At 47.3% G+C, this 25,596-nt stretch overlaps 1 protein-coding gene across 2 annotated transcripts in view; it reads left to right on the forward strand.

Moving 5' to 3' along the window:
• pot1 (protection of telomeres 1 homolog) overlaps nucleotides 1-25,596 on the forward strand; it is a 457,382-nt gene that overhangs the window by 55,741 nt on the left and 376,045 nt on the right. For both annotated transcript variants that reach the window (XM_086008747.1, XM_086008748.1), the window contains one exon: nucleotides 3,390-3,559. The gene's annotated coding sequence lies outside the window, so the exon portion shown is untranslated. The remainder of the gene's footprint in view (nucleotides 1-3,389; nucleotides 3,560-25,596) is intronic.

Raw genomic sequence — 25,596 nt, forward strand, 5'->3', positions numbered from 1 at the left:
GCTCCTTTTTTTCTATGTTTCTATCTCAGCCAGATGACACTAGAAGTGCTACAACTGACCTCCATATCCCTGGGTTACGGAACAGAAAAACTGCCCCAGAATCTCTGCTTGTATCCGCTGTCCAGCTGGAAAGTGCATCTGTTTACATGTTCGTTGAGGATAGGATCGGACGATGGTCTCTGCAGCCTAATAGCCTGCAGACACATGCTCTCGACACGAGGAACGACCACTTGGCTGAGGTCCCGGAGGGTAATTGGCCCTAATGAAACTGTACCCCAGCGAGGAGGTAACACCTTCAGGAGTGGAGAAAAAAAGAGAGGGGTTAAGAAAAAAAGACCCTGTCGTCAAAAATTATTGGGTGAGTTCCAGTTCTGAACTATTACTGGACTTGCTGCCACAGGTAATAAGTGAGCTGGTTGTGAAAAGAACACAAACAACTAGCCTGCTTCACATACAGTGGAACTGGAAAAATTCTAGTGACATTTGTAATGATTTCTAAATCAAATCAAGTTAGCACTTGAGTCTTCAGAGGAAAGAAAAATCTATAACTATGACATTAGCTAGATTCCTGCATTTCTTTACTGGGGTTTCAGTTAAGAAGTGCCGGCGCACTCCCACATTCTACTGTTACAAGTAAATGGGCAAAGTATAAGATTTCTCGAAGCAATGCAGGTTTTTTTTGTGTCTGTGGTGTGAATGCAGATGCCTAGTAGACTGCCATTGTCAACTTACTGGCAAGGAGAGAAATTCTTCCTCCCAGGAGTTTCCGTGCTCTCTCTATGCTATACCATGACTTCCTCCTGCACACCTTGGTAAAGTGATTCCTGTTTGTGTGGCCCTGCAATCAAATAAAGAAAGACTTAGATTTATATAGCACCTTTCACAACCTCAGGCCATCTCAAAAAGCATTACAGTCAATGAAATACTTTTGAAGTGTAGTCACTGTTGGAATGTAGGAAACGCAGTAGCCAATCTGCGCACAGCAAGCTCCCGCAGACAGCAATGAGATAATGACCAGATAATCTGTTTTTAGTGATGTTGAGGGATAAATATTGGCCAGTACACCAGGGAGAATTCCCCTGCTCTTCGAAATAGTGCCACTGGATCTTTTATGTCTACCTGAGAGGGCAGACGGGGCCTTGATTTAACGTATCATCCGAAAGACGGCACATCCGACAGTACAACACTCCCTCAGTGCTGGACTGGAGTGTCGGCCTAGATTTTGTGCTCAAGTCTCTGAAGTGGGACTTGAACCCACGTCCTTCTGAGTGAGAAGCGAGAGTGCTACCCACTGAGCCACGGTCGATCTGGACCATATGGTACATTGGCTGTTGCTGGAGTGGTTTTATACTGTATGTTGAGAGCAGGTTGCAGGCTATCAGCTGAACTAAGTTTAAAAGTGCAAATAAGTCGTTTGTAAAGGCACATGCCCAGGTGTCAGTTTTACCATTTGTCAAGGTCCTGAATACTTTGTCCAGAGTTTCTGCTGGCCAGAGATGTATAAGAGGTTGAAAGCCGTAGTTTCAGACTCTCTGAAGTCCTATGAGTTCAATGTAAGATTTCTGTCTTTCAGACTGTTACAAAATACACTGACATTTTTGCAACAATTCTTTGAAGTTGTCCCTTGTTTTAACCCTTTCCATATGTTGTCCCTCAGTGAATCTTGTCCCAGGGACAGAAATGAAGGGGCCAGATTTTAACTCTGATTCCTGTATTGGACATCTACTTGAAAAGGAAAAAATTGCAGGACTATGGGGAAAGAGCGGGGGAATGGGACCAATGTTCCGCTAATTTCTTTGGGGCTACGCGGCCCATTCAAAAGTCTGCGCATACGCGTTTTTTCAATTTAAAAGCCGGCTGACCGGCTGCGCAGGACCCCGGGAGCACCACGCAGCTTAAAGGGAACATTAAGTGCGACTAATTGGATTGTTCTTTCAAAGAGCCGGCACAGACACGATGGGTCGAGTGGCCTCCTTCTGTGTTGTTTGATTCTATGATTCCTGATATCTTAACAAGGGGGTTGTAGGAACCCACCAAGTATAGTGCTTTCCAAATACAGAGCGCAACAAACAGGTGCTGCTTTGTGTCTGCCGGACCTATTCCTGGCTGGGACGGAGATCACCTCATACAAGAGGTTGGTACTAGATAACATTAATCAGGGCCAGAGTGATCTTCTGGACTAGTTTTGATCGCTTAAAGTGGTCGGAGAGGAATTTTCCAGATTTTTTTCCTCTAATTGGCCTGGGTTTTAATCTGTTTTTTCCGCTTCTCCCAGGAGATCGCGTGGTTTTCGGGTGGGATAGGGAATGTGTGTATTGTGATGCGCAAAGCAACTGTGCTGGATGGATCAGAGGGTCTTTTCCTGTCCACCCATATACCACATTCTCCTAGGACGGTGGGGTGGGGGTTATTTGATATACATGGTGGGATTTTAGTGGTCTTCCTTGACTTCCTGCCGCTGGAGAGAAATGCAGCACTGCAGCCGCTTAAAGGGCCAGAAACTTTGATATGGCAGAAGTAGGGACAACACTGGGAACATCTGCTAAGAGTCTCACACACTTAGAAGGACATTCTGTAGGCAGAAGGACGCTCTGTAGGCAAAGATAAGGGCAAGGAGAGACGGGCTCTTCAGAAGTCCCAGAAGAGGGTGGTGTGGACACTATGGAGGGAGATGGCTCTGGCACTGAGTGTCACCTCGACCATCCCATGTACTGCAGCACAGTGCCGGAAAAAATTTAATAACCACATGAGGTTGGACAAGGTAAGTCCTGAAAGAATGCTGGAAGCATGACGCACCTCCATACCTACCGTGCACTCAGTGTAAATACTGTGATGGATGTGACACTAAGTATTAACAAGTAACATCACACTCTACACACGTGCTGTTTTCCAACCATTCCACTGTGCCACTTCCCAGTGCCTGAGGCTAAGGGTGGTAGTGTTAGAGTCAAAAGAGAATTTTGCTCTGTAGCCTGCACCTGAATGTGTTCTCATCTTGTCCTGGCTACAGACGCCTGGGTGAAATTAAATGCTGTTCCCGTCAGGTGCCTTCAATCTGTATTTTCCTTGCAAAGCTAAAGATTGTCTGTAAGAACAGCAATCTGTGTTGGGGCCTCAACTATTCACAGTATTTATTAACGACTTAAATGATGGCATAGAAAGCCACATATCCAAATTTGCCGATGACACAAAGATAGGTGGTATTGTAGGCAGTGTAGATGACAACATAAAATTACAAATGGGTATCGATAGATTAAGTGAATGGGCACAACTGGAGCAAATGGATTTCAATGTAAGAAAATGTGAGGTTGCAGGAACGGAGGTTCCTATCAAAAAGACGAAGTTCGACTCAGGCAATTAAAACAATGAACTTTAATGGGACAAAACAGGTTTTAACTGGAAACTGCTGGAATACATCAACTACAGGTCTGTTCTCCTTGAGGGCTCCACGAGGACTGATCCCCTGGTCAGAAGACTGACGTCATGACGTTCTTCCCGCAATTTGGGGCATCACGTGACTAACGGCATGACATCATCACGTTGAAACGGCGCTGTAAAGGTAACTAGACATTGTACAGTCAAACAGTGTAATTAAAGGTACAGGCACAGACAGTAACTACATTGCTGTTAAAGGAATTATGTACAACCGCTCTGAGTCCTTTGGTGGCTCCGCCACAAGGTCATCCATTTTGGACCTAAAAAGGATAGAACGGGGTACTTTCTAAATGATGATAAAGCTAAAAACAGTGGAAGTCCAAAGAGACTAGGGGGGGTCCAGGTACATAGATCATTAAAATGTCATGAACAGATACAGAAAATAATCAAAAAGGCTAATGGGATGCTGGCCTTTATATAGAAACATAGAAGATTGGAGCAGGAGTAGGCCATTCGGCCCTTCGAGCCTGCTCCACCATTCAATGTGATCATGGCTGATCATCCAAATTCTACCCTGTCCCTGCCTTTTTCCCATATCCCTTGGTCCCTTCAGCCTCAAGAAACATATCCAACTCTTTCTTGAATATATTTAATGAACTGGCCTCCACCGCCCTCTGTGGCAGAGAATTCCACAGGTTCACCACTCTCTGGGTGAAGAAATTCCTCCTCATTTCAGTCCTAAATGGCTTACCCCTTATCCTTAGACTATGACCCCTGGTTCTGGACTCCCCGGCCATCAGAAACATCCTTCCTGCATCTAGTCTGTCCAGACCTGACAGAATTTTATAGGTTTCGATGAGATCCCCTCTCAATCTTCTAAACTCCAGTGAGTATAAGCCCAATCGACACAATCTCTCCTCATACGTCATTCCTGCCATCCCAGGTATCAGCCTGGTGAATCTTCGCTGCACTCCCTCCATGGCAAGAACGTCCTTCCTCAGGTATGGTGACCAAAACTGCACACAATACTCAAGGTGCAGTCTCACCAAGGCCCTGTACAACTGTAGCAAGACATCCTTGTTCCTGTACTCGAACCCTCTTGCTACGAAAGCTAACATACCATTTGCCTTCTTAACCGCCTGCTGCACCTGCATGCTTACCTTCAGCGACTGGTGCACAAGAACACCCAGGTCTCTTTGCACTTCCCCTTCTCCCAATCTATTGCCATTCAAATAATAATCTGCCTTCCTGTTTTTGCCACCAAAGTGGATAACCTCACATTTATCCACATTATAGTGCATTTGCCATGTTTCTGCCCAATCACCCAACCTGTCCAAATCGTACTGGAGTTTCCCGACATCCTCCTCGCAGCTTACCCTCCCGCCCAGCTTTGTGTCATCTGCAAATTTGGAGATATTACATCCAATTCCCTCGTCCAGATCATTAATATATATTGTGAACAGCTGGGGTCCGAGGAACGATCCTTGCGGTACCCCACTAGTCACTGCCTGCCACTCGGAAAACGACCCGTTTATTCCTACTCTTTGCTTTCTGTCCGACAGCCAGTTCTCTATCCAAGTCAATACCTTGCCCCCAATCCCATGTGCCTTAATTTTGCACGCTAATCTCTTATGCGGGACCTTATCGAAAGCCTTCTGAAAGTCCAAATACACCACATCCACTGGTTCTCCCTTATCTATTTTACCAGTTACATCCTCAAAAAATTCCAGTAGATTAGTCAAGCATGATTTACCTTTTGTAAATCCATGTTGACTTTGTCAGATCCTGTCACTGCTTTCCAAGTGCTCTGCTATTACATCTTTTATAATAGACTCTAGCATTTTCCCCACTACCGATGTCAGGCTTACCGGTCTATAATTCCCTGCTTTTTCTCTACCACCTTTTTTGAATAGTGGGGTAACATTAGCTACCCTCCAATCCATGGGTACCGTTCCAGAGTCTATCGAGTTCTGGAAGATGATCAGTAATGCATCTACTATCTCTAGGGCCACTTCCTTAAGTACCCTGGGATGTAGACCATCAGGCCCTGGGGATTTATCGGCCTTCAGTCCCATCAATTTTCCTAACACCATTTTCCTACAAATACTGATTTCTTTCAGTTCCTCACTTTCATCAGACCCTATGTTCCCCGGCATCTCTGGGAGGTTATTTGTGTCCTCCTTTGTGAAGACAGAACCAAAGTATGCATTTAGTTGGTCTGCCATTTCCTTGTTTCCCATTATAAATTCCCCTGATTCTGACTGTAAGGGACCTACGCTTGACTTCACTAATCTTTTTCTCTTCATATATCTATAAAAGCTTTTACAGTCAGTTTTTATGTTCCCTGCTAGCTTACTCTCATATTCTATTTTCCCTTTCTTAATTAATCCCTTTGTCCTCCTTTGTTGACTCCTAAACTGCTCCCAATCCTCAGGATTATTGCTTTTTCTAGCCAATTTATATGTCCTCTCCTTGGATCTTATGCTATCCCTAATTTCCCTTGTTAGCCACGGTTGAGTCACCTTTTTTGTTTTATTTTTACGCCAAACTGGGATGAACAAATTCTGTAGCTCATCCATTCGGTCTTTGAATGTTTGCCATTGCCTATCCACTGTCAACCCTTTGAGCGCCATTCCCCACTCAATCCTACCCAACTCGCTCCTCAGACCATCGTAGTTTCCTCTATTTAAATTGAGGACCCTTGTCTGAGTCAACTACTTCATTCTCCATCTTAATGAAGAATTTGATCATATTATGATCGCTCCAACCCAAGGGGCCTCGTACAACAAGATTGCTAATTAATCCTTTCTCATTGCATAATACCCAGTCTAAGATGGCCTGATCTCTGGTTGGTTCCTCGACATATTGGTCCAGGAAACCATCCTGTAAACACTCCAGGAATTCCTCCTCCACAGTATTGTTACTAATTTGGTTGGCCCAATTTATATGTAGATTAAAGTAACCCATGATGACTGCTGTGCCCTTATTGCACGCTTCTTTAATTTCCCTTTTAATGCCATCCCCAACCTCCGCCTTACTGTTGGGAGGTCTATATACCACTCCCACTAATGTTTTTTTCCCCTTAGTATTTCTCAATTCTACCCATGCAGATTCCACATCATCAGAGCTAATATCCTTCATTACAATTGTATTAATCCCTTCTTTAACCAGTAATGCTACCCCAGCTCCCTTTCCTTTTTGCCTATTGTGGTAAACCACTGTTTGTATTCCACTGTGTACATGCCTCGGCTGACTCCTCCCACAAGTCCTAGTATAAAGGTGACTGCTCCCCAGCCCTTTGTATTTCTGGACCGGTCGACCACTCGAGGCAGACCTTCATTCTTTTGTTAATAAAAGCCTTTAGTTACTCTCTTAACTCTCAGTCTTTTATGAGTAATTGATAGCGCATCAATTTTATTAACAAAATATTTATAATGGAGAAGATCCTCACACCAGCATGCCTGGACTTAGACCATCGGGAGGCGGACTCATCCACCAAGTTTACTCACTGGCTTAAGTGTTTCGAAAAATTCCTGACCGCCTCCGCAGCAATCAAATCGGACGAGGACAAACTGGATGTCCTGAACTCCAAAGTGAACCACCGAGTGTACTCGGTCATCCAAGACGCGACCTCGTACGCGGACGCTATCAAGCTCCTCAAGGACCAGTGCACGCGCCCAGTGAACGAAGTGTACGCCAGACACCTTCTGGGGAGTCGTAAACAACAACCTGGGGAATCGACCGTGGAATACCTTCAGGCACTGTCTGTGCTTGGCCGGGCCTGTGGTTGTAAGGATGTAAAGGCCGCCGTGTACACAGAGGAACTTATCCAGGACGCTTTTGTAGCGGGCCACAGCTCCAATTACACCTGACAGCGACTGTTGGAGCAGAGTGACCTCGACCTCAACAAGGCCTCTGAATTCGCACTATCATTGGATGCAGCCTACCGGGGCATGGATGCCTACTCCTCTGCACCGTGGACGCCGCGGGGAATGACAGCCTGGGACACGGTAGGACCGCCTCATAGCGCCGTGCCACCCCAGCCACATCCCAGCAACGGCCCAACTACCGCAGCAGTGTCCCAAGGCCAGACAGCAGTGCCCCAAGGCCAGAAATGCTACTTCTGTGGCCAGGCAAAACACCCCAGAGCGCGCTGCCCGGCGAAAAACGCGATCTGCTCGGGCTGCGGGAAGAAGGGACACTACGCTAACGTCTGCAGGGCCAAAGCCACCCCGAACCCCAGCAGCGCCGCGTGTGGGCCATGCGGGCCGCCATCTTGGGCCTCCCCGGCCATGTGCGAACCACCGGTACAGCAGCCATTTTGGACGCCTCCAGCCACATGGGGATCATGGACGCCGCCATCTTGGACGACAGCCGGAACGCAGCAGGCCCCCAACACCGCCTCATCTGATACCCGCAGCGACACACCGACCCCTACGCTGGCATCCGTTACACTGGACCAAGCGAGACCGCACCAGCTGGCCAGTTCCACAATGGACATTAAGGTAAATGGCCACGATACAATCTGCCTTTTTGACTCTGGGAGCACGGAGAGCTTCATCCACCCCGACACGGTGCGGCGTTGCTCTCTCCCAGTCCTGCCTGCGCACCAGCGGATTTCTATGGCCTCCGAGTCCCAGTCGGCGGACATCGGCGGCTACTGCGTGGTGACACTCGTAGTAGACGGGACCGTGTACGATCATTTTAAACTTCTGGTCCTGCCCGACCTCTGTGCTGCCGTCCTGCTGGGGTTAGATTTTCAGTGCCACCTTAAAAGTGTTACGATGGCGTATGGTGGACCCCTACCCCCACTCACAGTCCGCAGCCAGCAGCTCCCAAATTGCCCGCCGCGCACCAGGTGCAACCTCTCCACACTCAGAGTCACCCCCCCCCCCCCCACTGTTTGCTAACCTCACCCCCGACTGTAAGCCCATCGCCACAAAGAGCAGGTGATACAGTGCCGGGGACAGGGTTTTCATTAAAACCGAAGTGGAGCGGCTCCTGAAGGAAGGGATTATTGAGGGCAGCACCAGCCCCTGGCGAGCCCAGGTTGTGGTCGTTAAGACCGGCGAGAAGCAGCGCCTGGTCATCGACTACAGCCAGACAATAAATCGCTACACCCTGCTGGACGCCTACCCACTCCCCCGCATAGCTGATATGGTCAACCAGATCGCGCAGTACCGCGTCTTCTCGACCATTGACCTGAAATCAGCGTACCACCAGCTCCCTATCTGCCCTGAGAACCGCCAGTATACTGCCTTTGAGGCAAACAGCCGCCTCTACCACTTCCTTAGGGTTCCCTTTGGCGTCACCAACGGGGTCTCCGTCTTCCAAAGGGAGATGGACCGGATGGTAGATCAAAATGCATTGCAGGCCACTTTCCCATATCTGGACAATGTGACCATCTGCGGCCGTGACTTGCAGGACCATGACGCAAACCTCGAAAAATTCCTCCGCACCGCCCAACTCCTGAACCTGACATATAACAAGGAGAAGTGCATATTCCGCACAAACCGCCTCGCCATCCTTGGCTGTGTTGTGGAACATGGAGTCATCGGCCCCGACCCCGACCGGATGCGTCCCCTTATGGAACTCCCACTGCCTCAAGGCCCTGAAGAGGTGCCTAGGGTTTTTCTCCTATTATGCCCAGTGGGTCCCCTACTATGCGGACAAGGCCCATCCGCTGATCAAGTCCACCTCTTTTCCCTTGACGGCAGAGGCCCGCTTAGCCTTCCACCGTATCAAGGAAGACATTGCCAAAGCCACCATGCACGCAGTGGACGAATCCATCCCCTTCCAGGTGGAAAGCGACGCGTCCGACTTTGCCCTGGCCGCTACCCTCAATCAGGCGGGGAGACCCGTGGCCTTCTTTTCACGAACCCTCCAAGGCCCGGAGACCAGACACTCCGCTGTTGAGAAGGAGGCCCAGGCGATTGTGGAGGCTGTGTGTCATTGGAGGCACTACCTGGCCGGAAAACGATTTACCCTGCTCATTGACCAACGTTCAGTTGCTTTCATGTTTAACAACAAGCAGAGGGGCAAAATCAAAAATGACAAGATCTTGAGGTGGAGAATCGAACTTTCCACCTACAATTACGAGATCTTGTACCGGCCCGGGAAGCTCAATGAACCCCCGGATGCGCTATCGCGTGGCACCTGCGCCAGCGCGCAGATCGATAGACTGCGGGCCCTCCACAATGACCTCTGCCACCCGGGGGTCACCAGGTTCTTCCACTTCATCAAGGCCCGCAACCTGCCTTACTCTATTGAGGAGGTCAGGACCATGACCAGGAACTGCCAAGTCTGCGCTGAGTGCAAACCGCACTTTTATAGACCAGACAGGGCCCACCTGATAAAAGCCACTCACCCCTTCGAGCGCCTGAGCGTTGATTTTAAAGGGCCTCTCCCCTCCTCCGACCGCAATGTGTACTTCCTCAATATTATTGATGAGTACTCCCGTTTCCCGTTCGCCATCCCCTGCCCGGACATGACCAGTGCCACGGTCATTAAATGTCTGAACGACCTCTTCACCCTGTTCGGTTTCCCCAGCTATATCCATAGCGACCGGGGCTCATCGTTTATGAGCAACGAACTCCGTCAGTACCTGCTAACTAGGGGTATTGCCACAAGCAGGACCACCAGTTACAACCCCCGGGGGAACGGACAGGTGGAAAGAGAAAATGCGACAGTTTGGAAGGCCGCCCTGCTAGCCTTAAAGTCTAGGGGCCTTCCAACCTCCCGCTGGCAGGATGTGCTCCCCGATGCGCTCCACTCTATTCGGTCACTGCTCTGCACTGCCACTAATGCCACCCCTCATGAGAAAATGTTTGTCTTCGCAAGGAAGTCCACATCGGGGACATCGCTGCCGCCATGGCTGACGTCCCCAGGGCCGGTCCTACTGAGAAGGCACGTGAGGACCCATAAAACGGACCCCCTGGTCGAGAGGGTCGACCTCCTCCACGCCAACCCCCAGTATGCTTACATTGCATACCCGGACGGGCGGGAGGACACAGTCTCCATAAGAGACCTTGCACCCTCGGGGGCCGCAGTAACCCACTACTCACTACCACCCCGCCCCACGATCCGATATCCAGCCCCAGCAGACGGCAGGCCTGGGCCCCGCGACCCGCTCGACATCTACGAGGACGACACGCCTGTGCCACAGCCCACGCAGGACTCGACGCCGGAAGCTCCACTACCCCTGCTGTCGCCACGCCGATCACAGCGGCAGACAAGACCTCCGGAGAGACTCCAATACACTAACTTTTAATACACTTCACCCCGCCGGACTCAATTTTAAACAAGGGGTGAATGTGGTAAACCACTGTTTGTATTCCACTGTGTACATGCCTGGACATGCCTCGGCTGACTCCTCCCACAAGTCCTAGTATAAAGGTGACTGCTCCCCAGCCCTTTGTATTTCTGGACCGGTCGACCACTCGAGGCAGACCTTCATTCTTTTGTTAATAAAAGCCTTTAGTTACTCTCTTAACTCTCAGTCTTTTATGAGTAATTGATAGCGCATCACCTATCTTTCCTGAATATCGAATACCCCTGGATGTTGAGTTCCCAGTCTTGGCCATCCTTGAGCCACGTTTCTGTAATCCCAACCAAATCTATAGGACTAGAGTGCAAGGGGGTAGAAGTTATGCTGCAGCTCTTCAAAACCCTGGTTAGACCATGCCTGGAGTACTGTGAGTAGTTCTAGGCACCACACCTTAGGAAAGATATATTGGCCTTGGAGGGAGTGCAGCGTAGGTTTACCAGAATAATACCCGGACTCCAAGGGTTAAATTATGAGGAGCGATTGCACAAATTAGGGTTGTAGTCCCTGGAATTTAGAAGGTTAAGGAGTTTTCAAGCTATTAAGAGTAACAGATAGGGTAGATCCACTGGTTGAGGATTCTAGGACTAGGAGGGATAGTCTAAAAATTAGATCCAGACCTTTCAGGAGTGAAATTAGGAAACACTTCTACACACAAAGGGTGGTAGAAGTTTGGAAATATCTTCTGCAAATGGCAATTGATGCCTAGATCAATTGTTAATTTTAAATCTGTGATTGAAATTTTTTTGTTAACCAAAAGGTATTAAGGGATATGGGGCAAAGGCGGGTATATGGAGTTAGGTCACAGATCAGCCATGATCTCATTGAATGGTGGAAGGAACAGGCTCAAGGGGCTCAATGGCCTCCACCTGTTCCTATGTTCCAATTAAACTTGTTTTCACTGGAGAAAAGATGACAAGTTTGAGAGGAGCAGTGAGGCGAGGAGGAGCCCGGTATAAAAACCGGCGCGAGCACCGAGGCCCGACCAGTTCCAGGGAGCAGTGAGGTGAGGAGGAGCCTGGTATAAAAACCGGCGCGAGGCCCGACCAGTTCCAGGGAGCAGTGGGCGAGGAGGAGCCCGGTATAAAAACCGGCGCGAGCACCGAGGCCCGACCAGTTCCGGGGAGCAGTGAGGCGAGGAGCGCGGTATAAAAACCGGCGCGAGCAGCGAGGCCCGACCAGTTCCAGGGAGCAGCGAGGCCCGACCAACTCAGCAGCAGGGAGAGAGGTAAAAAGTAATCCGAGTGTGACGTCACCAGGGAGCAGGTAAGTGATTGGTTGGTGAGTATTTCTCTTTTTTAAACTTTAACTCTGTGGTTTATAGTTGCTAAGGTCTTTTCTGGTGTAGCGGGGACTGTTGGTAAACCATACAAGCGCCTTAGAGTTTATCTTTAATTGGTGATAGTGAATTAATTTAAATTAATTAAAGGGTAAGTCATGTCAGGACAGCCCAGCCCCGTGTTATGCTCCTCTTGCTCTATGTGGGAATTCAGGGACGCTGCTTGTGTCCCTGACGACCATGTGTGCCAGAAATGCATCCAGCTGCAGCTACTAGCAGACCGCATTGTGGCGCTGGAGCTGCGGATGGATGGGCTTTGGAGCATTCACGATGCTGAGAGGGTCGTGGATAACACGTTTAGTGAGGTGGTCACACCGCAGGTAAGGGCCGCACAGGCAGATGGGAAATGGGTGACCATCAGGCAGAGCAGTAGAGGCAGGCAGGTAGTGCAGGGGACTCCTGTGGCCATTCCCCTCTCAAACAGGTATACCGATTTGGATACTGTTGAGGGGGATGACTTACCAGAGGAAGGCAGCAGCAGCCAACTTCCTGGCACCAGGGGTGCTTCTGCTGCTCAGGAAGGGAGGAAAAAGAGTGGGAGAGCAATCGTGGTAGGGGATTCTATCGTAAGGGGAACAGATAGGCGTTTCTGTGGCCGTAGACATGACTCCAGGATGGTTTATTGCCTCCCTGGTGCCAGGGTCAAGGATGTCACTGAACGGCTGTAGGGCATTCTGAAGGGGGAGGGTGAACAGGCAGAGGTCGTGGTTCACATTGGGACCAATGACATGGGTAGGAAGAGGGATGAGGTCCTGCAGCAAGAATTTAGGGAGCTAGGTAGCAGATTAAAGAGTAGGACCTCAAAGGTTGTAATCTCTGGATTACTCCCGGTGCCACGTGCTAGTGAGTATAGGAATAGGAGGATAGAGTAGATGAATGCGTGGCTAAAGAGTTGGTGCAGGAGGGAGGGCTTTAGTTTCCTTGATCACTGGGCCTGCTTCTGGGGAAGGTGGGACTTGTGCAAGTCGGACGGGTTGCACCTGAACCAGAGCGGGACAAATATCCTTGCGGGGAGGTTTGCTAGCACTGTTCGGGGGGGTTTAAACTAAAATGGCAGGGGGTTGGGAACCTGAGCAGGGAGACAGAGGAAAGGGAAACAGGGATAAAAGCAAAAGATAGGAAGGAGAAAAACAAAAGTGGCAGTCAGAGAAATCAACGGTTTAAATCAAATGTGGCCACAGTAAATAATAATTCTAATAGGTCTAAGAGCGTTAAAAAAACAAGCCTGAAGGCTTTGTGTCTTAATGCGAGGAGCATTTGTAATAAGGTGGACGAATTGGCTGCGCAAATAGTGGTAAACGAATATGATTTGGTTGGGATTACGGAAACGTGGCTCAAGGATGGCCAAGACTGGGAACTCAACATCCAGGGGTATTCGATATTCAGGAAAGATAGGCAAAAAGGAAAGGGAGGTGGGGTAGCATTACTGGTTAAAGGCGGGATTAATACAATTGTAATGAAGGATATTGGCTCTGATGATGTGGAATCTGTATGGGTAGAATTAAGAAATACTAAAGGGAAAAAAACATTAGTGGGAGTGGTATATAGACCTCCCAACAGTGAGGCGGAGGTTGGGGATGGCATGAAAAGGGAAATTAAAGAAGCGTGCAATAAGGGCACAGCAGTCATCATGGGTGACTTTAATCTACATATAGATTGGGCCAACCAAATTAGTAACAATACTGTGGAGGAGGAATTCCTGGAGTGTTTACGGGATGGTTTCTTGGACCAATATGTCGAGGAACCAACCAGAAATCAGGCCATCTTAGACTGGGTATTATGTAACGAGAAAGGATTAATTAGCAATCTTGTTGTACGAGGCCCCTTGGGTCGGAGCGATCATAATATGATCGAATTCTTCATTAAGATGGAGAATGAAGTAGTTGACTCAGAGACAAGGGTCCTCAATTTATATAAAGGAAACTACGATGGTCTGAGGAGCGAGCTGGGTAGGATTGATTGGGGAATGGCACTCAAAGGGTTGACGGTGGATAGGCAATGGCAAACATTCAAAGACCGAATGGATGAGCTACAGAATTTGTTCATCCCAGTTTGGCATAAAAATAAAACAAAAAAGGTGACTCAACCATGGCTAACGAGGGAAATTAGGGATAGCATAAGATCCAAGGAGACGACATATAAATTGGCCAGAAAAAGCAATAATCCTGAGGATTGGGAGCAGTTTAGGATTCAACAAAGGAGGACAAAGGGATTAATTAAGAAAGGGAAAATAGAATATGAGAGTAAGTCTACAGGGAACATAAAAACTGACTGTAAAAGCTTTTATAGATATGGGAAGAGAAAAAGATTGGTGAAGTCAAGCGTAGGTCCCTTGCAGTCAGAATCAGGGGAATTTATAATGGGGAACAAAGAAATGGCAGACCAACTAAATTCATACTTTGGTTCTGTCTTCACAAAGGAGGACACAAATAACCTCCCAGAGATGCCGGGGAACATAGGGTCTGATGAAAGGGTGGAACTGAAAGAAATCAGTATTTGTAGGAAAATGGTGTTAGGAAAATTGATGGGACTGAAGGCCGATAAATCCCCAGGGCCTGATAATCTACATCCCAGGGTACTTAAGGAAGTGGCCCCAGAAATAGTAGATGCATTGCTGGTCATCTTCCAGAACTCGATAGACTCCGGAACAATACCCATGGATTGGAGGGTAGCTAATGTTACCCCACTATTCAAAAAAGGTGGTAGAGAAAAAGCGGGGAATTATAGACCGGTAAGCCTGACATCGGTAGTGGGGAAAATGCTAGAGTCTATTATAAAAGACGTAATAGCAGAGCACTTGGAAAGCAGTGACAGGATTGGACAAAGTCAACATGGATTTACAAAAGGTAAATCATGCTTGACTAATCTACTGGAATTTTTTGAGGATGTAACTGGTAAAATAGATAAGGGAGAACCAGTGGATGTGGTGTATTTGGACTTTCAGAAGGCTTTCGATAAGGTCCCACATAAGAGATTAGCGTGCAAAATTAAGGCACATGGGATTGGGGGCAAGGTATTGACTTGGATAGAGAACTGGTTGGCGAACAGAAAGCAAAGAGTTGGAATAAACGGGTCGTTTTCTGAGTGGCAGGCAGTGACTAGTGGGGTACCGCAAGGATCGTTCCTAGGACCCCAGCTGTTCACAATATATATTAATGATCTGGACCAGGGAATTGGATGTAATATCTCCAAATTTGCAGACGACACAAAGCTGGGTGGGAGGGTAAGCTGTGAGGAGGATGTCGTGAAACTCCAGTATGATTTGGACAGGTTGGGTGATTGGGCAGAAACATGGCAAATGCACTATAATGTGGATAAATGTGAGGTTATCCACTTTGGTGGCACAAACAGGAAGGCAGATTATTATTTGAATGGCAATAGATTGGGAGAAGGGGAACTGCAAAGAGATCTGGGTGTTCTTGTGCACCAGTCGCTGAAGGTAAGCATGCAGGTGCAGCAGGCAGTTAAGAAGGCAAATGGTATGTTGGCCTTCGTAGCAAGAGGGTTCGAGTACAGGAACAAGGATGTCTTGCTACAGTTGTACAGGGCCTTGGTGAGACTGCACCTTGAGTATTGTGTGCAGTTTTGGTCGCCTTACCTGAGGAAGGACGTTCTTGCCATGGAAGGAGTGCAGCGAAGATTCACCAGGCTGATACCTGGGATGGCAGGAATGACGTATGAGGAGAGATTGTGTCGATTGGGCTTATACTCACTGGAGTTTAGAAGATTGAGGGGATCTCATTGAAACCTATAAAATTCTTTCAGGCCTGGACAGACTAGATGCAGGAAGGATGTTTCTGATGGCTGGGGAGTCCAGAACCAGGGGTCATAGTCTAAGGATAAGGGGTAAGCCAATTGGACTGAAATGAGGAGGAATTTCTTCACCCAGAGAGTGGTGAACCTGTGGAATTCTCTGCCACAGAGGGCGGTGGAGGCCAGTTCATTAAATATATTCAAGAAAGAGTTGGATATATTTCTTGAGGCTAAAGGGATGAAGGGATATGGGGAGAAGGCAGGGACAGGGTACTGAATTTGGATGATCAGCCATGATCTCATTGAATGGCGGAGCAGGCTCGAGGGGCCGAATGGCCGACTCCTGCTCCTATCTTCTATGTTTCCCAGTTGGTGCTGTAGATGTAAGCACATTGTTTGACTCGGATTGTGAGCGCAGAACTAAAGGTCGAGTTTACAACTTGGACTTTGTTGTGTGATGAAAGAATTTCACACTGAGTAGAGGCTAATATTAGTGCGAGTGAAATTGTTTGAACAATGTTGAGTGAATGCTAAGGAACTGTGCAGCTTGTGATGGAGGTTTTGAGAGTCCTAGATCACCATTTTGATTGCATGCTTTCTGCGTTGTCTCATGGTTTAAAACGATCCATTAATTGTCTTGTAAGGCACAAAACAAAAGGAGGAATCAGTACCAGCATGCGCGAGCCTGATTACATTTGCTGTACATGAGTGGAAAGCAAGCTGTGTGCTCCATAAAGCTGAAATTAAGAGGAGCGTATTACTTACACAGGCCTCAACAGAGTTCAGGACAGATAATTAAGTTTCCCCCCCCTCCCCCACACCATAATTACTCAGCCATGAGCACCCAGCAGACTTAACGTGACTTAACGTGAGTTATCGACTTGAAGTTTAGAACTGCATCTTTATTTTTATTTTGTGACATTTCCCCGATACATGTTTTGTTTGTATCTTCAGACACCCGTTGGCATTTAGAATAATATATTTCTCCCCAAAAATACTGCAGTAGTGCTCTGTTGTATCTCAGGGAAATAATCTTCTCTCTTTGCATAACCAGCTCAGAGGCAAGAGTTTTGTGTGATCGTATCTGAAAAAGACCTTGAAATGACCTCGTGGATACCAGTGTATAAAAGCTTCCATATCGAACTGCTTCTATTGGTATTTTATGGGAGGAGCTAGCTCATTTAGATTACAGAGAAAAGAATTTCACACCAACATCTTAAACGTTGCTCCACTGGTGTTCCCAACAGTTTTGGAGCCAATTTTTCTGTTGGATTCAGTCCCTTTCAAACAGTGGTTTGAAGAACGTACAGTTCTCAGTGTCGGGCAAGTGAAACTTTCACCCTGCTGCACTGTATGCATTTTTTTCACTGTGATTTCAATAAAATGGTGGGCAAGTGAAATTTTCTGTCTTAAACTGAAAACACCCAGCAGTACTGTTAGACTTTGGATTATGTTCTTCAACAACAACTTGTATTTATATAGTGCCTTTAACACAGTAAAACACCCCAAGGCGCTTCCCAGAAGTGTAATCAGACAAAAATTGACAGAGTCCATGAAGGAGATGTTAGGGCAGGTGGCCAAAGCCATGGTCAAAAATGTAGGTTTGAAGGAGCATCTTAAAGGAGAGTTTAGGAGAGAATGTGTTGATTGGGCTTATACTCACTGGAGTTTAGAAGATTGAGAGGGGATCTCATCGAAACCTATAAAATTCTGTCAGGCCTGGACATACTAGATGCAGGAAGGATGTTTCTGATGGCCGGGGAGCCCAGAACCAGGGGTCATAGTCTAAGGATAAGGGGTAAGCCATTTAGGACTGAAATGAGGAGGAATTTCTTCACCCAGAGAGTGGTGAACCTGTGGAATTCTCTGCCACAGAGGGCGGTGGAGGCCAGTTCATTAAATATATTCAAGAAAGAGTTGGATATATTTCTTGAGGCTAAAGGGATCAAGGGATATGGGGAGGAGGCAGGGACAGGGTACTGAATTTGGATGATCAGCCATGATCGCATTGAATGGCGGAGCAGGCTCGAAGGGCCGAATGGCCTACTCCTGCTCCTATCTTCTATGTTTCTATGTTAAAGGGGCAGAGAGGTTTAGGGAGTTCCAGAGTTTAGGGCCTAGACAGCTGAAGGCACAGCCGCCAATGGTGGGGTGAAGGAAGTGGAGTATGCACGAGAGGCCAGAATTGGAGGAACGCAGAGTTCTCGGGGTCGTACGGCTGGAGGAAATTACAGAGCTAGTGAGCGGCGAGGCGATGGAGGGATTTGAACACGCGTTTTCAAATCGAGGCGCTGGTGGACCGGGAGTCAATATAGGTCAGCGAAGGTTGTGTAGGGAGACAATACTTTGAGTTATACATACTCGAATGGAGCACTGGTTGGAGTAATTCATGGTGATGAATTAAGAGTATCCTGTAGCGCGCGTGTGTATTGGCACAACATTAAAGTGTCATGGTTTAAGGGTGATTTTCTTCCAGCACATTGATGGCAGTACTTTAAGCCCGGTGACAACACTGTTCTTTATTAAGCTGAGTGATTGAGTTAGCATGGAGTTAGAAGGTATACAATTGGTGCAGCCACCCAACATACAATGAGCCTGGAGGGGGTGGTGGGAGGGGGCTGTGGTCAGTGAGGTCATCATAGGGGAGAGATCCTGGGGAAGGCAGGGATCCAGGCCAATGCCATTCTCCCTCTTCTCAGGCTGGGTTGCTGGCTTCATGTGTAAGACTATTCTTGGCTGTGTTTTATTTCCTTCTCTGTACAGTCACTGTGCAAGCAATTTTATTTCAATTTGGTTCGATGAAGAAGTGCAGCTGATGTGTTGATCTGATTGGTCTATAAGATGGAGATTAAGTTAAAGGAATTAAAGCATCTAATGAAGCCATTGCATTGTAGAGACTCTTGATGGCAATAAAACACTGTTGAAAACGGGCACAGCAGTCAACTACTTGGATCATCAATATTCACCTCAGCAAAATTCACTCATCCTCCCACCCTCTGGTACTTGAGAAACTTACTGCAGACTCACTTACGATCACACTAATGAAATCTATCCTACTTGCTTGACAACTCTGGTACTTGAGAAACTTACTGCAGACTCATTTAAGATCACACTAATGAAATCTATCCTCCTTGCTTGACAGAAAGTGAAGATGAAATGTTATTAAAGCTCAGCCTGTCTCCCATGTCTGTCCATTTTCAGACTCGTGCTGTCCAAGTACTTTACAAAGGCGCAACCAGCTTCTCGAATCATGCACGACCTGTAATGGCCTGATGGTGCTGCACTTTATCTATCCTTCCTTCTAAAATGAGTTAAATTTATAAGGATTGGACTAACAAACAGCGTTCTTAATCCACTACACACCACTGGGATCATTCCTAAACCTCACATGATCAAAAATGCTTTGGTGTGCACTAACACTCCATAGGTCCTTCCATATGATTCTTCCACACGTTATAAATTGCAGTTATCATAGCCTCCATCTTGGTAAAAATCCAATGTGGTTAACTCAGGGCATATAAAACAGGCCCACCATGTCCCCCCACACTCAGTTAACACAGCAGCAACAACAACAACAAGTATTTATATATAGCGCCTTTAACATTGTAAAACATCCCAAGGTGCATCACAACAACAACAACAACTTGTATTTATGGAGCGCTTTCAACACAGTAAAACGTCCCAAGGCGTTTCACAGGAGTATTATAAGACAAAAAATTTGACACCGAGCCACATATGGAGAAATTAGGGCAGGTGACCAAAAGCTTGGTCAAAGAGGTAGGTTTTAAGGAGAGTCTTAAAGGAGGACAGAGAGGTAACGAGGTGGAGAAGTTGAGGCAGGGAATTCCAGAGCTTAGGGCAACAAAAGGCACAGCCACCAATGGTTGAGCGATTATAATCAGGGATGCTCAAGAGGGCAGAATTAGAGAAGTGCAGATATCTCGGGGAGTGGGGGGGTGGTGTTTGTGGGGCTGGAGGAGATTACAGCGATAGGGAGGGCCGAGGCCATGGAGGGTTTGAAAACAAGGATGAGAATTTTGAAATCGAGGCGCTGCTTAACCGGGGGCCAATGTAGGTCAGCGAGCACAGGGGTGATGGGCGAACGGGACTTGGTGCGAGTTAGGACACGGGCAGCCGAGTTTTGGATGACCGCAAGTTTACGTAGGGTGGAATGTGGGAGGCCAGCCAGGAGTGCGTTGGAATAGTCAAGCCTAGAGGTAACAAAGGCGTGGATGAGGGTTTCAGCAGCGGTTGAGCTGAGGCAAGGGTGGAGATTGGCAATGTTATGGAGGTGGAAATAGGCGGTCTTAGTTATGCCACGGATATGCGGTCGGATTCTCACTTCAGGATCAAATATGACACCAAGGTTGCGAACAGTTCAACCTCAGACAGATGTTAGGGATAGGAATGGAGTCAGTGGCTAGGGAACGGAGTTTGTGGCGGGGACCGAAAACAATGGCTTCAGTCTTCCTGATATTTAATTGGAGAAAATTTCTGCTCATCCAGTACTGGATATCAGACAAGCAATCTGACAATTCCTGTGGAGCGGTCGAGAGAAGTGGTAGTGAGGTAGAGCTAGGTGTTGTCAGCGTACATGTGGAAACTGACGCTGTGTTTTTGGATGATGTCGACAAGGGACAGCATGTAGATGAGAAATAGGAGGGGGCCAAGGATAGATCCTTGGGGGACACCAGAGGTGACGATGCGGGGGCAGGAAGAGAAGCCTTTGCCGGTGATTCTCTGCTAGGATGAGATAGATCAGAATTGAACCAGGCGAGTGCTGTCTCACCCAGCTGGATCGTGTGATGTCACACTGTAAATCACACCAACACTCGATCGTGTGACGTCACACTGTAAATCACACCAACACTCGATCGTGTGACGTCAAAATGTAAATCACACCAGTATGCGATCGTGTGACGTCACACTGTAAATCACACCAACACTCGATCGTGTGATGTCACATTGTAAATCACACCAACACTCGATCGTGTGATGTCACATTGTAAATCACACCAAAACTCGATCGTGTGACGTCACACTGTAAATCACACCAACACTCGATCGTGTGATGTCACATTGTAAATCACACCAAAACTCGATCGTGTGACGTCACACTGTAAATCGCACCAACACTCGATCGTGTGACATCACACTGTAAATCACACCAACACTCGATCGTGTGATGTCACACTGTAAATCACACCAGTATGCGATCGTGTGATGTCACACTGTAAATCACACCAACCCTCGATCTTGTGACGTCATACTGTAAATCACACCAGTATGAGATTGTGTGACGTCACACTGTAAACCACACGAACACTCGATCATGTGACGTCACACTGTAAATCACACCGACACTCGATCTTGTGACGTCACACTGTAAATCATGCCGACACTCAATCGTGTGACGTCACACTGTAAATCACACCAGTATGCGATCGTGTGACGTCACACTGTAAATCACACCAACTCTCGATCGTGTGACGTCACACTGTAAATCACACCAACTCTCGATCGTGTGACGTCACACTGTAAATCACACCAACACTCGATCTTGTGACGTCACACTGCAAATCACACCAACCGCTCGATCTTGTGACGTCACACTGTAAACCACACCAGTATGCGATCATGTGATGTCACACTGTAAATCACACCAACACTCGATCTTGTGACGTCACACTGTAAATCACACCAACACTCGATCGTGTGACGTCACATTGTAAATCACACCAACACTCGATAGTGTGACGTCACACTGTAAATCACACCAACACTCGATCGTGTGACGTCACACTGTAAATCACATCAACACTCGATCTTGTGATGTCACACTGTAAATCACACCAGTATGCGATCGTGTGATGTCACACTGTAAATCACGCCAGTATGCGATTGTGTGACGTCACACTGTAAATCACCGCAACACTCGATCGTGTGACGTCACACTGTAAATCAAACCAGTATGCGATTGTGTGACGTCACACTGTAAACCACACGAACACTCGATCGTGTGACGTCACACTGTAAATCACACCAACACTCGATCGTGTGACGTCACACTGTAAATCACACCAGAATGCGATCGTGTGATGTCACACTGTAAATCACCGCAACACTCGATCGTGTGACGTCACACTGTAAATCACACCAGTATATGATTGTGTGACGTCACACTGTAAACCACACGAACACTCGATCGTGTGACGTCACACTGTACATCACATCAGTATGCGATCATGTGACTTCACACTGTAAATCACACCAACACTCGATCTTGTGATGTCACTCTAAATCACACCAACACTCGATCGTGTGACATCACACTGTAAATCACACCAGTATGCGATCGTGTGACGTCACACTGTAAATCACACCAGTATGCGATCGTGTGACGGCACACTGTAAATCACACCAGCACCCGATCGTGTGACATCACAATGTAAATCACACCAGTATGCGATCGTGTGACGTCACACTGTAAATCACACCAACACTCGATTGTGTGACGTCACACTGTAAATCACACCAATATGCGATCGTGTGATGGCACACTGTAAATCACACCAACACTCGATCGTGTGATGTCACAATGTAAATCACACCAACACTCGATCTTGTGATGTCACACTGTAAATCACACCAGTATGCGATCGTGTGACATCACACTGTAAATCACACCAACACTTGATCGTGTGACGTCACACTGTAAACCACACCAACACTCTGATCATGTGATGTGACACTGTAAATCACACCAACACTCGATCTTCTGACGTCACACTGTAAATCACACCAGTATGCGATCGTGTGACGTCACACTGTAAATCACACCAACACTCGATCGTGTGACGTCACACTGTAAATCACACCAACACTCTGATCATGCGATTTCACACTAAATCACACCAGTATGCGATCGTGTGATGTCGCACTGTAAATCACACCAACACTCGATCGTGTGATGTCACACTGTAATTCACACCAACACTCGATCGTGTGACGTCACACTGTAAATCACACCAACACTCGATCATGTGACGTCACACTGTAAATCACACCAACACTCGATCGTGTGACGTCATACTGTAAATGACACCAACACTCGATAGTGTGACGTCACACTGTAAATCACACCAACACTCGATCGTGTGACGTCACACTGTAAATCACACCAACACTCGATCTTGTGACGTCACACTGTAAATCACACCAACACTTGATCTTGTGACGTCACACTGTAAATCACGCCAGTATGCGATCGTGTGACGTCACACTGTAAATCACACCAGTATGCGATCGTGTGATGTCACACTGTAAATCACACCAACACTCAATCGTGTGATGTCACACTGTAAATCACGCCAGTATGCGATCGTGTGACGTCACACTGTAAATCACACCAACACTCGATCGTGTGACGTCACACTGTAAATCACACCAGTATGCGATTGTGTGACGTCACACTGTAAACCACACGAACACTCGATCGTGTGACGTCACACTGTACATCACACCAGTATGCGATCATGTGACGTCACACTGTAAATCACACCAACTCTCGATCGTGTGACGTCACACTGTAAATCACACCAACACTCGATCTTGTGACGTCACACTGTAAATCACACCAACACTCGATCTTGTGACGTCACACTGTAAATCACGCCAGTATGCGATCGTGTGACGTCACACTGTAAATCACACCAGTATGCGATCGTGTGATGTCACACTGTAAATCACACCAACACTCAATCGTGTGATGTCACACTGTAAATCACGCCAGTATGCGATCGTGTGACGTCACACTGTAAATCACACCAGTATGCGATCGTGTGATGTCACACTGTAAATCACACCAACACTCGATCGTGTGACGTCATACTGTAAATCACACCAGTATGCGATTGTGTGACGTTACACTGTAAACCACACGAACACTCGATCGTGTGACGTCACACTGTACATCACACCAGTATGCGATCGTGTGACGTCACACTGTAAATCACACGAACTCTCGATCATGTGACGTCACACTGTAAATCACACCAACACTCGATCGTGTGACGTCACACTGTAAATCACACCAGTATGCGATTGTGTGACGTCACACTGTAAACCACACGAACACTCGATCGTGTGACGTCACACTGTACATCACACCAGTATGCGATCATGTGACGTCACACTGTAAATCACACCAACACTCGATCGTGTGACGTCACATTGTAAATCACACCAACACTCGATCTTGTGATGTCACTCTGTAAATCACACCAACACTCGATCGTGTGACATCACACTGTAAATCACACCAGTATGCGATCATGTGACGTCACACTGTAAATCACACCAACACTCGATCGTGTGACGTCACACTGTAAATCACACCAACACTCGATCGTGTGACGTCACATTGTAAATCACACCAACACTCGATCTTGTGATGTCACTCTGTAAATCACACCAACACTCGATCGTGTGACATCACACTGTAAATCACACCAGTATGCGATTGTGTGACGTCACACTGTAAACCACACGAACACTCGATCGTGTGACGTCACACTGTACATCACACCAGTATGCGATCATGTGACGTCACACTGTAAATCACACCAACACTCGATCGTGTGACGTCACATTGTAAATCACACCAACACTCGATCTTGTGATGTCACTCTGTAAATCACACCAACACTCGATCGTGTGACATCACACTGTAAATCACACCAGTATGCGATCATGTGACGTCACACTGTAAATCACACCAACACTCGATCGTGTGACGTCACACTGTAAATCACACCAACACTCGATCGTGTGACGTCACATTGTAAATCACACCAACACTCGATCTTGTGATGTCACTCTGTAAATCACACCAACACTCGATCGTGTGACATCACACTGTAAATCACACCAGTATGCGATCATGTGACGTCACACTGTAAATCACACCAACACTCGATCGTGTGACGTCACACTGTAAATCACACCAACACTCGATCTTGTGATGTCACTCTGTAAATCACACCAACACTCGATCGTGTGACATCACACTAAATCACACCAGTATGCGATCGTGTGACGTCACACTGTAAATCACACCAGTATGCGATCGTGTGACGTCACACTGTAAATCACACCAGTATGCGATCGTGTGACGGCACACTGTAAATCACACCAGCACCCGATCGTCTGACATCACAATGTAAATCACACCAGTATGCGATCGTGTGACGTCACACTGTCAATCACACCAACACTCAATCATGTGATGTGACAGTGTAAATCACACCAACACTCGATCTTCTGACGTCACACTGTAAATCACACCAACACTCGATCTTCTGACGTCACACTGTAAATCACACCAACACTCGATCGTGTGATGTCACACTGTAAATCACACCAGTATGCGATCTTGTGACGTCACACTGTAAATCACACCAACACTCGATCGTGTGACGTCACACTGTAAATTACGCCAACACTCGATCGTGTGATGTCACACTGTAAATCACACCAACACTCGATCTTGTGACGTCACACTGTAAATCACACCAGTATGCAATCGTGTGACGTCACACTGTACATCACACCAGTATACGATCGTGTGACGTCACACTGTAAATCACACCAACACTCGATCGTGTGACGTCAAACTGTAAGTCACACCATCACGCGATCGTGTGACGTCACACTGTAAATCGCACCAGCAACCGATCGTGTGACGTCACACTGTAAATCACACCAACACTCGATCGTGTGATGTCACACTGTAAATCACAGCAGT

The sequence above is a fragment of the Somniosus microcephalus genome, chromosome 16, assembly GCF_052327205.1.
Source record: "Somniosus microcephalus isolate GS21.2 chromosome 16, FLI_Smic_1.0, whole genome shotgun sequence".
NCBI classification, from domain to species: domain Eukaryota; kingdom Metazoa; phylum Chordata; class Chondrichthyes; order Squaliformes; family Somniosidae; genus Somniosus; species Somniosus microcephalus.